Source organism: Triticum aestivum, chromosome 2D (assembly GCF_018294505.1).
Source record: "Triticum aestivum cultivar Chinese Spring chromosome 2D, IWGSC CS RefSeq v2.1, whole genome shotgun sequence".
Taxonomy (NCBI): Eukaryota; Viridiplantae; Streptophyta; class Magnoliopsida; order Poales; family Poaceae; genus Triticum; species Triticum aestivum.
Genome location: NC_057799.1, coordinates 588,639,611 through 588,652,086, shown reverse-complemented (window position 1 = coordinate 588,652,086; position 12,476 = coordinate 588,639,611). Strand labels below are relative to the sequence as shown.

The window sequence follows — 12,476 nt, the reverse complement described above, 5'->3', positions numbered from 1 at the left end:
GCACGACATAACACATAAGAAGGATTAAAGCCGCCGGCTTTGTTGGATGGGGTGGTATTGCCCTTCTTGACACCGTCACCCTTCGCATTGTTCTTCTTCTCCTTGGAAGCACCCTCTCCCTCCTTCACAAAAGTTTACTTGAGAGGAGGTCGTTTGGTCTTGTCATTCTTCTTCTTGTTCTTGGGCTTGGGTGCGAACCCAATCCCCTCCTTGGCCACAACTTCCTTTTGGTTTCTCAAAAGGTCGTTGAGGTTCTTCTCACCTTGTATGCATGACACAAGGCCTTTCTCAAGTTGCTCCTTCAACTTAGCATTCTCCTCAACAAGATGCACATGCTCACAACAAGGGTTAGTAGAATTTGCATTATCAATTAACACCATATGAGGAAAGGTGGCTTTCTCCTTAGTTAGCTTTACTTGGAGTTGATCATGAGACTCCTTGAGGCTAGCATGAATGCCCTTCAAGACTTTGTGAGCCTTGTCGAGAATGTCAAACTCCTCTTTAAGTCTAGCAAGATCAACCCCAAGTTTTGCCTTCTCGGAGTTTAGCACACAAGACACAACAAGAGCATGATCAAGATCTTTCTTTAACTTAGCATGATCATCGTTGTATGACTCCTCAAGAGCCAAACGAAGACCACGCTCTTCGTCAAGAGCATTGGAAAGATCCGAAATCTCATCGGCATAGTCACGACTATGCCCCTCCATCTTAGAGATGGTATCTTCGTGAGCCTCGATCATGTCATTGGCTTCACCAAGTTGTTCCAAGAGAGCAACGAAGTGCTTCTTGGATTTACTCTTGAGTTTACCCATAAAGGTCTCAAACTCATTTTCCTCCACATTTGTCCCCTCATGTTCATCAATGCTATCCGTCAAAGAAGGATGATTAATGATGGTAGTTTTGATGTTGGAGGTTACCTTGTTGGTGGCTTTAGCCATGAGGCACTTGGCGGTGATGTTCTCATTGGGTGAGTCGAAGAGAGACATCCGTGGAGTCTTCGCAATGGCAACGGAGGCCATGGCAACCGACTCACCATCTTCATCATCGTCATCATCCTCGTTGTACTCTTCTTGTACCACCAATGCCTTGGGAGGAGTCTTCTTGGTGAAGTTGCTCTTGTTGGGGAACGACTTGGCCTTGTCCTTTTAATGAGCTTGCCACCATTGTCCTCCCTCTTCTCGTAAGGGCACTCCGCAACAAAGTGGCTCACATTGCCACAATTGAAGCAAGTCCTCACTCGTTGCTTGCCCTTTGCGCCACTTGAATTGTTCTTGTTGAAGTTTGGCCTTGTGTTCTTCTTGCTCCAAAATTGCCTTGAAGCAAGAGCCATGTGTTCATGATAGGCATACTTCGTATCTTCGAGGTTACCCTCCTCTTCTTCCTCTTCATCCTCTTCCTCCATACTAACCTTGGCCTTTAGAGCAAGGTTGGGCTTCTTTACTCTTTGAGAGCGAAGAACCGCATTGTTGGCGGTCTTGTCCAAGATGCTCATAGCAACAAACTCATCCAACACTTCACTTGATGACAAGGTGTGGAAGTCCGGCCTTTGACGAATTACGGAGGACATGGCTTTGTGGTAGGGCATCATTGCCTTGAGGAATTTGCGCTTGATCCAATTGTCATCCGTGTCCTTACTTCCATGATCTCGGAGAGAGACCGCGAGTTTGGTTACTCTCCGAAAAAGCTCACGAGGTTCTTCATCTTCTTTCATTGCAAACTCGTTGGCTTCATCTTGCACCACTTTATAGTTGGAGCATTGAATGCTTGCGCTTCCCCGATAGAGGGAAACAACTTGGAGCCAAGCATCTTTGGCCACGGTGTAAGGCCGGAGATGAGGAAGATCTTCGGGTGGAATTGCTTCTTGGATGATGAAGAGAGCATTCTCATTGAATTGATGATCCACAACTTCTCTAGGAGTGAAGTTACTTCGGTCATGTGGATAGAAACCTTCTTCAATGATTCTCCAAAGGTTAGAGTTCACATGATTTAAATGACGCTTAAAACGATAGACCCAAGAATCAAAATCTACATTCTTCTCAATCTTAGGAGCCGGGCCGGCATGATTTAAATGAGTGGAAGGGAGCGGTCCACCATAGACAGGTGGAGGTTCCACATGGGCAAAGATGCCGGTGCCCTTTTTACCACTAGAAGAAGGAGCTTTCTCGCTAGTAGCTTCCCCTTTGTGGGAGGTAGCATCCGTCACCTTGTTGGCGGGATCACCCACTTTCAATGGTGCAGTGGAAAGCTTAAGCCCTTCTAAGTATTTATTAAACATGGTTTCGACCTCGGTACTCATGGAGGTTTTCAATGTGTCCAACGCCACATTTAATTCCTCACGAGAGACCGCGGTTCCCCCATCTCCCGTAGACGAGACCGGATTCACACCGGAGTGCTCCTCCACACCGTCTACGACGTCAACCATACTCTTCAGACGGTAAAGTCCTTAAAAAGAGACGAGGCTCTGATACCAATTGAAAGGATTGATATAGTTGACTAGAGGGGGGGGGGGGTGAATAGGCAACTAACAATTTTTAGCTTTTCTTTACCAATTTAAACTTTGCATCAAAGTAGGTTGTCTAGATATGCAACTAGGTGGGAAATCTATATGATGCAACAACAACTAGCACACACGCAAGGAAGGGATACAACACAATATAAGCGCGCACAAGTAAAGGTAAGAGATAACCAAGAGTGGAGCCGGTGGGGACGAGGATGTGCTACCGAAGTTCCTTCCTTTTAAGGGGAAGTACGTCTCCGTTAGAGCGGTGTGGAGGCACAATGCTCCCCAAGAAGCCACTAGGGCCACCGTATTCTCCTCACGCCCTCACACAATGCGAGATGCCGTGATTCCACTATTGGTGCCCTTGAAGGCGGCGACCGAACCTTTACAAACAAGGTTGGGGCAATCTCCACAACTTAATTGGAGGCTCCCAACGACACCACGAAGCTTCACCACAATGGACTATGGCTCCGCGGTGACCTCAACCGTCTAGGGTGCTCAAACACCCAAGAGTAACAAGATCCGCTAGGGATTAGTGGGGGAATCAAATTTCTCTTGGTGGAAGTGTAGATCGGGGCCTTCTCAACCAATCCCGAGCAAATCAACAAGTTTGATTGGCTAGGGAGAGAGATCGGGCGAAAATGGAGCTTGGAGCAACAATGGAGCTTTTGGGGGAAGAGGTAGGTCAACTTTGGGGAAGAAGACTTCCTTATATAGTGGGGGGAACAATCCAACCGTTACCCCCCACACCAGCCCCGCAGAGAGCAGTACTGAAGGAAATATGCCCTAGAGGCAATAATAAAGTATTATTTATTTCCTTATATCATGATAAATGTTTATTATTCATGCTAGAATTGTATTAACCGGAAACATAATACATGTGTGAATACATAGACAAACAGAGTGTCACTAGTATGCCTCTACTTGACTAGCTCATTGATTAAAGATGGTTATGTTTCCTAGCCATAGACATGAGTTGTCATTTGATTAACGGGATCACATCATTAGGAGAATGATGTGATTGACTTGACCATTCCGTTAGCTTAGCACTCGATCGTTTAGTATGTTGCTATTGCTTTCTTCATGACTTATACATGTTCCTATGACTATGAGATTATGCAACTCCCGTTTACCGGAGGAACACTTTGTGTGCTACCAAACGTCACAACGTAACTGGGTGATTATAAAGGTACTCTACAGGTGTCTCCAAAGGTACTTGTTGGGTTGGCGTATTTCAAGATTAGGATTTGTCACTCTGATTGTCGGAGAGGTATCTCTGGGCCCACTCGGTAATGCACATCACTATAAGCCTTGCAAGCATTGTAACTAATGAGTTAGTTGCGGGATGATGTATTACGGAACGAGTAAAGAGACTTGCCGGTAACGAGATTGAACTAGGTATCGAGATACCGACGATCGAATCTCGGGCAAGTAACATACCGATGACAAAGGGAACAACGTATGTTGTTATGCGGTCTGACCGATAAAGATCTTCGTAGAATATGTGGGAACCAATATGAGCATCCAGGTTCCGCTATTGGTTATTGACCAGAGAGGTGTATCGGTCATGTCTACATAGTTCTCGAACCCGTAGGGTCCGCACGCTTAACGTTACGTTGACAGTTATATTATGAGTTTATATGTTTTGATGTACCGAAGGTTGTTCGGAGTCCCGGATGTGATCACGGACATGACGAGGAGTCTCGAAATGGTCGAGACATAAAGATTGATATATTGGAAGCCTATGTTTGGACATCGGAAGTGTTCCGGGTGAAATCGGGATTTTTCCGGAGTACCGGGAGGTTACCGGAACCCCCCCGGTAACTTAATGGGCCTTAGTGGGCCTAGGTGGAAGAGAGGAGAGGAGGCCAGGGCAGGGCCGCGCCCCCCTTCCCCCAGTCCGAATAGGACAAGGAGAGGGGGGTGGCGCCCCCCTTCCTTCCTCCCCTCCACTTCTTCCACCTTCCACTCCTAGTCCAACATGGAAAGGGGGGGAGTCCTACTCCCGGTAGGAGTAGGACTCCTCCTGGCGCGCCTCTACCTCCTAGGCCGGCGGCCTCCCCCTTGCACCTTTATATACGGGGGCAGGGGGGCACCTCTAGACACACAATTGATCAACGATCTTTTAGCCGTGTGCGGTGCCCCCCTCCACCATATTACACCTCGATAATATCGTAGCGGAGCTTAGGCGAAGCCCTGCGTCGGTAGAACATCATCATCGTCACCACGCCGTCGTGCTGACGAAACTCTCCCTCAACACTCGGCTGGATCGGAGTTCGAGGGACGTCATCGAGCTGAACGTGTGCTGAACTCGGAGGTGCCGTGCATTCGGTACTTGATCGGTCGGATCGTGAAGACGTACGACTACATCAACCACGTTGTGTTAACGCTTCCGCTTTCGGTCTACGAGGGTACGTGGACAACACTCTCCCCTCTCGTTGCTATGCATCACCATGATCTTGCGTGTGCGTAGAATTTTTTTTGAAATTACTACGTTCCCCAACAGGTACTACCGCTTGGCCAGCGGTACTACCGCTCCCCCTCGCGGTACTGCCGCTGGGCCCAGTGCGGTACTACCGCGGGGGTCAGGGCGGTACTACCGCATACGAGCGGTACTACGGCCCCCACTGCCGCGGCTAGTACCGTAAAACCCGACACGAAAAAAGACACCTCGAATCGAGGCGGTACTAGCACGAGACCGCAGCGGTACTACGGCTGGGGGCTACCAGCGGTACTACCGCTCTAGAGCGGTACTACCGCTTGTAGCACCCAAGCGGTACTACCGCTCCGGCCTGCGGTACTACCGCTGGGACCAGAGAGGGCACACTGAGAAGGGGAACGAGCCCATCAATGAAGCTGAAAGGCTCGGAGGGGGCAAAGGAAGTGTACGTGATGATTTCGCCCTAGCCTTTCCAAAGCGGACCCCCTCTTGATAGTACGGTGAACCCTATGAAACTAGTCCACCAAACTAATTCGAAAGGACTACACCGTCTTCGCTTCAAGCTCCGAGGGGAGGGAATCGTCTCGTGCCAAAAGGATGAATCTCTGAAAACACTCAATGCACACGATTAGTCCGCAAAAGCATTGCCATCAATCACCAAAACATCTTAGGGATAAATATGCCCTTACACTAGGTGACTTCTTTTTTTTCCTATTTCTTTCTGTTTTTTGGGCGTGATTGCGTTGCTGCCCTAGCCGTCGTTCTTGTTTTGGAGTTTGCATGTTGGTTGTAGATCGTTGTTTTATTTCTAAAGCGGGGTGAAAACCTATTTCAAGAGAGCTAACTGTATGATAGTGCAATATAGCTATATGTAAGTCGCCTGAATTTGCAATTTGGGCTAGTCAATTCTTGGAAGAAGAAGCAGGGTTCGTCGGAGGGAAGGAAGGATGGAGCAGCCACCGGCGATCTATCTTAGGGTGGCAGGCTTGTTGATGATCGAGCTTAGGGTGGCAGGGCGGCAGGTTCGCCGATGATCTATCTTAGGATGACAAGGTCGCTATCTTGGGGGAGGGGGGATTATTTAGCTACTATATTTACAGAAGCAATAACAGTAAATGCACTAGAATTCTTGGGGGTGGGGGGTGGGGGGAGGGGGAGGTGCCACTAGTAGAAAACATGGCTTTTGTTCGGGCCAGATAAGCCCATTAGTCCCGGTTCAGTCACGAACCGGGACTAATGTGAGCATTGGTCCCGGTTCGTGCGGCTAAAGGCATTAGTCCCGGTTCAAATGGGACCTTTAGTCCCGGTTTGAGACACGAACCAGGACTAAAGGGTGCGATGCTCTAGTCCTGGTTCGTATCTCAAACCGGGACTAAAGATTAGACCTTCAGTCCCGGTTTGAGACACGAACCGGGACTAAAGGTCCCATTTTCAAACTCTACCCCCCCTGTGGATCGCCTTTTCAGTTTTGTAAAAAGCAAAAGAAAATGATAAAAACTTCAAAAATTAAAATCCTTCGAGATGTAGTTATGTTACTACATCTACTAGTTAGGAAAATTTAAAAACTTAAATTTGGACATGTTTCGCAAAAAGTGTAGGGAAAATGTAAAACGGCTATAACTTTTGCATACGATGTCAGAAAAAAAACGTATAATATATCAAAATGTTCAGCACGAAAATCCACATCCGATTTTGATGGCCTACGGCCGGTTTGCAAATTTTTAGAATCCACAAATTCTAAAAGGAAAAAAGTTATGCTCAAATTTCAGTTTTTGTTTTAATTTTCGTTAAATCTGGTCAAACTATGGTCAAACTACTTATTCAAGAAGTATTAGTGTTACTAAATAATTATTCAAGAATATTAGTGTTACTAAATAATTATTTCTGTTTTTTTTGAATTTTGGTCAAATCTGGTCAAACTGTGGTCAAACTACTTATTCAAGAAATATTAGTGTTACTAAATAATTATTTCAGTTTTTTTTGAATTTTGGTCAAATCTGGTCAAACTATGGTCAAACAATGGTCATACTACTTATTCAAAAATATTAGTGTTACTAAATAATTATTGTTTTTTAGAATAATATTTTGAAACTCAAACAGTGAAATGTGTGACTTTATGCTCAAGCTAAACTCCTGAGGGTTAATAGGATTGACATCTTAGTATTGTCAGGAAAACAACAAGTGCAGACTTGGAAACGAGGGAGAATAGAACCCGGAAGTTAAGCGTGCTCAGGCTAGGGTACTGAGAGGATGGGTGACCGTCCGGGAAGTTAGATGATTTGGAATGATGAGGGGTGATTAGAGATTAGAGGTTAAATTGAGCAGTGATGAGGGGTGATTAGAGATTAGAGGTTAAAATAATTCATAAATTTGAAAATCGGGAAAAAAATTCAATTTTTTTTAAAAAAAATCATAAAATTTACCAACCGGGACTAAAGGTGGACCTCCAGGCAGCGGCCACGTGGAGGGCCTTTAGTCCCGGTTCTTATAAGAATCGGGACTAAAGGGGGGGAGGGGGCTTTAGTAACAACCCTTTAGTCCCGGTTTCAGAACCGGGACTAAAGGCCCTCTAGAACCGGGACAAATGGACCTTTTTCTACTAGTGTGCATGTTGCCCCAAAAAATCCTGTGCCTCGCCGGGGTTAGAGGGTGGCCGTGGCGGCTGGCGGGCGCCAACACGGCGGTTTGGGCGACGGCGGGGCGGTGAGGCAGGCGCCGGAGCGCCGCCGGCCGTGGGTGGCGGCAGCAGGCGGTTGGGCCGGTGGTACGGCAGGCGGTTTGAGGAAAAGGATGAACATGAGATGTGGCTAGGGGTTGAAGAAAGAGATCTTCCCATTCATTTTTCATCCAACGACTTAAAACAAATCGACTGATCTAATTTCTTTTCAAGCGACTGTCATATAGCCACTGCCCATGCCTCATGATAGTGCAAGTAGCCAATGTGTGCTGTGTGCACCTAACACATGCAGGTTAGGACTGGGGGGTGACCCGGATATACGATCCGTGACTGATCCGTCCAACAAAAACGTCAACCAATCCAAAGGGTTTTCTGTGGAAAATGTGGAAAGCGTCAGCTGGGAACCCATTCACATGCATGTGGTTATATATCCATCACTCGCAAGATTACTGAACACCAGTACTAGCGCTTGCTATTTCCACAAAGAATATACCGTGCGCTTTTCAGACAGGTTCAATCCGCTGCACGCACGTTTCTTTACCTAAAACCCTACTATGCACTACGTGCACGTCATGGACACCCGCGGCCAATGGATACCATAGGGGTACAGCAAAACTATTGGACGCAGCTTATCGTTAACGGAAGCCGAGCAGGAGGCGTCTCCTCTCCTGAATGAGTGAGTGTACTAAATAATACACTGCCTTTTTCCTGTCCTGTGAATTTTCTGGCTTGAATGATGTGTCCAGTGTGAAACCAGGGCAAACTGACCATCTGAGTAGGACTGGACCAAAAGCTCGTAGCTCGCGAGCTTAATAAGCGCTTGATAGCTCAATTCGTTAAGCTCATAGCTCGCTTTTTAATGAACAGAGCCAATCATAAATTTCAGCTCGTTAAGCTTAACAAGCTTAACGAGCGAGCTAACGACTTTCATGAGCAGCTCGTTAAGCTCGTTAGTAACAATACAACACATATTTTCATCTTACGTGGCAAAATTTCTGTAGCACCTCAGCTCATCTATTTAATCTAATCGACATAGGCCGCAACAAACGAGTGTATTTCTTTCGTAGCCACCATATTTCATCTTAAAAACCACAACTATGCACTCATCATGTAGAACGTAGCACATTATAATCTGTTAACGAGCGCTCATGAGCTTAACGAGCTTCAAACGAACCGAGCCGAGCACGAGTTTCTGCTCGTTAATCTTAACGAGCTTAACGAGCCGAGCCTTAACGATCACGAGCTTAGGGCCTCTTTGATTCATAGGATTGCAAAAACACAGGAATAGGGAAAACGTAGGATTGGAATGGTATGTCCATTGGATCCCTATAGGATTTGAGTTTGTTTGATTGTGTCACGGAAAAAATAAAGGATTTCTTTCAAAAGGTTGGAGTGGATGTTAGAATTCCTGTAAAATATAGTACAAATGAATCCTTAGGAAAAAATCCTACAGGATTCAATCCTACGAATCAAACGATCAACGTAGGAAAAATTCCTAAGAATTCTAATCCTTCAAAGATCCTATGAAAATCCTTTGAATCAAAGAGACCCTTAACGAGTACGAGCTTAACGAGCGTTAATCCACCCCTACATCTGACCCCAAACCCCGCATGCGAACAGTCCGGGTGGGCTATGACGGAAGCCCAGAGGCCTACACAATGCGGACCCCGCACCGTCGTTATTTTGTTGTTAGGTACGCTGGGCCAGATGGGCCTGCCTGTGGAGCCCGTGTCTATCGCATTCGCAGCCTGGGTGCACGGGTCAACTCCTTTATGACCCCTGAACTCTCACTTTCCTTTCCTGGTTACATCGGTTCCCTTTGAGTCAGTGTCGAATTACTACAGTACAACAGTTCCTGTGTGCCTAGTTGTTCCTTCTCATTGCTGATGGAAACATTGTGTAGTCACGACGAAAACGAGAAAAAATACTATGATCATATCAAGCTTAGACTTTCTCCACCAATTCTCGTCGGAGGTTGCACTGCATTGCACTGGCAAGCTTAACCGGACGGTTCGTCAGACTGGCTGCGGCGTTCCCGCCGGGGAGCCTTCCGATGATCGCGGCCGCGCGCGGCACCATGCACGCAACCCGTATGTCCCTACCTGGTGTACGTACCGCATTGCCCGTCTCAAACGTCTCGACGTACTCGATGGCTCGACCATGTGCATGGTGGTTCGTAGCTTATTTGAGGCACTACCAACGGCATCAACACAAGGGCCAACTCGATCGTCGAGATCCCTGTGTCATCATCTGCAATTGTGCTTAGTGAGCTGCTGCACAACGGTCTGGCTGGCTATGCTAACTAGGTGGTTAGTGTTGCTTAGATCTCTGTGCATCTCATAGCTAGCTAGGGCACTTGTTGGAGAAAACCGTGTTTTTTTTTCTTCAGAATAATGCAAGCTATAGCTGCGTTTACGTAAAGTCAAAAGCTTGGTTTGATCCACGCATTTAATGGGACCCATCAGTTGCCTGACAGTAGTACGTGGGATCTAGCTAACAGGTGCCGGCCGGTTGACTCTTAAGTCCTAACCAAGATCATGTCAAAAAGGAGTAGGCACCATGTCAGACGTTGTGCTGTGCGTCATCTGTGCTGCTACAGGCAACGAACCAAGCAAACCACGTTGGTCTGATCTGGTAGAAGCAACGACGCGCCAAGCCGGCAATTTCTCCCTAACCTCAACCGCGTGGGGGCTGCCATTTTTCGGTGATGCGAATGTGGAAGTCAGAGGAGCACGGGGGGTGCTCATGGATGTGCAATAATGCATGTATGGACCGACCTGCAGGCCTGGCGACCACTTGTTGACTCATGGCATGGGATGCCATTCTATTCTTGAGCGTAACCATGGAGTGATTGCGCATCACACAGTGTGTGAATTATCACGCACGGGCTCGATTGTCAAAGGGCTCATAAGATCACTTCAGAAGTCTCCCAGAGGTCACACACGCATGGGAAGTCTTGTTTCAGCAGTGACGACTGTTGCCGTGAGGAATCTCAAGGCATGGCCGGTGCCACCGTGCCAGAGAGGAATCATTTAGATCGATCCAGTGAGACACGGCCGTCTGTGGCATGTGCACGGAAGCTTTTCAGAAGGAAATTTAGTGGTAGGAGATCGGAGAGGATTCATTCGATCTGGGAAAGAAGCGTGCCTGGGCCAGCGCCGATCGATGCATGAGAAGCTTTGCAGCGAGACATGTGGCTCAATCAGCTCCAGCCCCATGAGCTTCTGGCCCCGCCTCGGCGAGTGGCACCGGCCGTGTCTCGCTGCAAAAAGGCGTTCTTTGGCCGGGCCATGTGACAACATGAGTGAGCGATCTCAGTTCGTTTCGTGTGTTGGATGAAGAGCCCCCAGGTTGATCTTGATAGCCCCTCGGAAGAAAGGTTAGCAAATTGGATGCTCAGCACCAGCGTACCATGTGAAGAGAGCATTGTTACTGTCAGTGTGCATCAGCTGCAACTTTGCACCACTGTGTGTGCAGATCATTGCAAAAATGGGGAAGAGAACATCACAAAAAAGGGGAGGGGAGAGACTTGTCAGACAACCTGTGAGCCACCCTGTCTGTGTCAGCTAGGCTGAACAGGAACGATCATCCATCTACAGCCATAGAACCAGCAGCTGATCCAAGCCGTTAATCACGCTTTGGCACACAGGTCAGATGTCATCAACCAATCTTAAGTGCTTGCCTCCTTATTAGTCAAGGATGCAACGGTACGAGCCTATAGAACAGATCCTGTTCAAGTAAGGTCGTGTATAAATGCCGTGGAAGTTCCCTTTTAAGCTGCTTCTGCTCAGTGGCGGAGCTAGCAGCAAATTCCTGGACGGGCTGGGTAGGCTAAATTGCATGAACTTGGTTTTTCCCCGGCCCATGGGCCGGCTATAATAGGAGGATGTGGTGCAAAGCTGGGCGGGCCATGGCCCATGTAGCCTTGCTGAAGCTCCGCCAGTGCTTCTGCTGCTTGTAAGCAGCCGAGGTGGTACTAAAACACCTCTGTTCCCTGCATAATGCCCGGGCGTTTAGTGTGTGATGGAGCGGCCCAGTATGCTATGTGGTCTGGAATCCTGGCCCGTTACGGTACTAAGTAAGGAATGAGATTGCTCTTTGGGCCTCAGCCTACTTTTTTCTTTCCCTTTTGCACATGAAGTTTTTTTTTTGCGAGTGCACATGAAGCTTCTTCTCTTCCTAAAACATAAACTATACCGATGTCGCATGCTGTGATAGTGACGTGGAAATATGGAATGCCAGGATCAAATCAATGTCGATTCACACAAAAAGATGATAATGAATCTTCTTAGTTTCTAAGAGACGAGCCAACTTATGTTAAGAAAAAGGAGAGACACAAATGGAACCCGGCCTCTCGGGGTTGTAAGGGAAAATATAAGACAAAAGATGGTTGAAGCCCAAATTAGAGAATGTTTCTAAAAACAAATGACAAGTGAAAAAGAAGAAAGGAACGAATACTGGAGCGCACATTGATTAAATAATATCCATATTTAAGTATAACTTAATTTTTACCCAATAAACATAAGTGAATGAATAAAACTTTCCCTAATTTGCTTTGCCGTTGTATGGTTTTGCTTAAATTATGAACATATTATTTTATGTAGGTGAAAACTCATATATCCATGGCTTAGTATTTTATATACTCTCCCTTGATTTGGAGCCTTCTGGTGTGTCGGGGCCTGTGGGGACATTAAGGGGTCCGCCTGTAAGTGTGTGTTGTTGGTTAAGTGTTTTGGGTTTTGTCTTTTCCTTTTATTTTTAATTTTGTAATGTTGTATTTTTTAATTCATGATCGTTTATTAATATTCATGAACATTTAAATGACCTGAATATATTTTTCATACCCATGATTTTTGAAA

The 12,476-nt window shown here is 46.7% G+C and overlaps 1 non-coding gene across 1 annotated transcript; it reads right to left on the bottom strand.

The window, feature by feature from the left end:
* Positions 1-11,143: 11,143 nt before the first annotated feature.
* On the bottom strand, positions 11,144-11,364 carry LOC123056384 (small nucleolar RNA U3). The gene has a single exon (XR_006426765.1). It is a non-coding gene; the product is annotated as a small nucleolar RNA U3 (small nucleolar RNA).
* Positions 11,365-12,476: the final 1,112 nt, after the last annotated feature.